Source organism: Pteropus vampyrus, unplaced genomic scaffold (assembly GCF_000151845.1).
Source record: "Pteropus vampyrus isolate Shadow unplaced genomic scaffold, Pvam_2.0 Scaffold319, whole genome shotgun sequence".
In the NCBI taxonomy this organism is placed as follows: Eukaryota; Metazoa; Chordata; class Mammalia; order Chiroptera; family Pteropodidae; genus Pteropus; species Pteropus vampyrus.
In genome coordinates this window covers 927,283-929,052 of record NW_011889100.1, presented here as the reverse complement: position 1 = coordinate 929,052, position 1,770 = coordinate 927,283, and positions in this window count along the sequence as shown.

Below are 1,770 nucleotides of genomic sequence, written 5' to 3'. Positions count from 1 at the left end.
AAGGTTTTCTTCTGAGCCTTTCTTTTCTTAAAAATAACCAGCTTAAAATAATCAATATCCCAAAAGGCATATTTTGGGGTGCCAACTCTGCTTCCCCTCGACACCAACACAAATCTCTGTCCCCAGAACTACAGGCATTGGGGGGACAAGCGAGCGCACAGGCAACATCTAGGCCCTGCGATGAGGTCTATGAGATGCTAAGGGAGGCCCCCAGCCTGGGGGAGGGGGTGGCGGTCCACGAGGGAGCGACATCCGACTAGAACCCAAGAGTGTCCGGACCTGTGATCAGCCAGCGCGCCCTCCTTGTGGCCTCCCTTCACCGCTGCCCGCCACGGCCCGAGTCCTCGCCCAGCCTGGGAGTCGCTCGGCACAAGGAGCATCGCCCCCTCGGCAGCCAGCCCCGCGGCTCCCCAGGTCCCGGCCTCACACTCCATCACCTGACGACTGAGCCTGGCTGGGGGACACGGCTGGAGCCAGGCATTCCACCCAGGGCCCAGCCGGGCCACAAAACGAGTGCGGGGAGCCAGGGCATCGCCTGGGAAGCAGTTCTCGGTCAAGTGATCACTGGGAGAGCCAAGGTCTACACACTCTCCCTTGCCGGTCACCGTTTACATCTTTAGCCCCGAAGTCGAAAGCGTCAATCATCTGGCCACTACCGCCCCCCCAAACCCTGTTGCCAGCCGCCCCTGCTAGTTTTCCAAATGCGTCCTCGGCGTTTTTATTCATGTTTCTTCCCCTCCCCCACGTGCGGCCACTCTACCCTGGGCACCTGTCCCACGTGCCCCACCGCCGATTTTTACCAAATCTGACCACCCTTCAAGGCTCCTTGAAGGCTCCACAGAGCCTCCCTCAAGGCTCCACGAAGTTATTCCTACGGGTCCTGGCCAGGAGGGGAGCTGCCGTTCCAAATTCCCACTGGTCTTGCCATCTACACCTGCGTGTCCCTGGCCACACACACTAGCTCTCATTGGAGCCGTCTGTGAACACTCCTCACAATCCTGCCAAGACCTGGTTATTCTTCTAAGCAGCTGTCTTGACGCTCTACCTAAAGACAGGCAGAGTGAGAAGGTGGCCAGAGACAGGCTTTGAGACTAGCCTTACCTGGGCTCTAACAGGACTACACTTCTGCCCCCAGGTCAGCTGAAAACAGACTCAGAATCTAGCAGGTCTTTCGTGAAACTTGGAGAAAATACATGTAAACCATGAAAAATTACAATGCTAATACTAATCATAATACTAATCAATCTAAAATACTTCTTGGGGTGATTACTCAGAACCAGTAAGATAAACATACGAGACAGGACTTAGCAGACTGTAAAATGATGATGTTAATTTTTAATAAGCAGAGCCAGAGCATGTTTTTATTCTTATATAATGTGGCTGATACGGACCTCAGAGACGCCGCATTGTTTACCAGCAGCGCATCCTCCAATAACCAGGCACGTCGGCTTTCAGAATGTCTATGCTCAAAAGTGTTGGAATGAATTCACTTAAAAGCCGACCGATAAAACCAGTTCAATCGTATGCCCTAATGGAAGTTTTGATCCACATGGCACCAAACACTAGTTCAGCCCAACAACTCTATTTTCATCTGCTTGTTTTGTTTTTCTTTGCATCTTGTACACAGAGCATTGCTGTCCCCACTGCTCCAGCCCTGAGAGACGCCACCGAAGGCATGAGCGAATGGGACAAGGTGCCAGCCTAAGCCGCAGCCTCTGTCTCGGGCCAGCTAGGTAAACTTCCCAGCCCCATAGCCAACTCTTGGGCTTC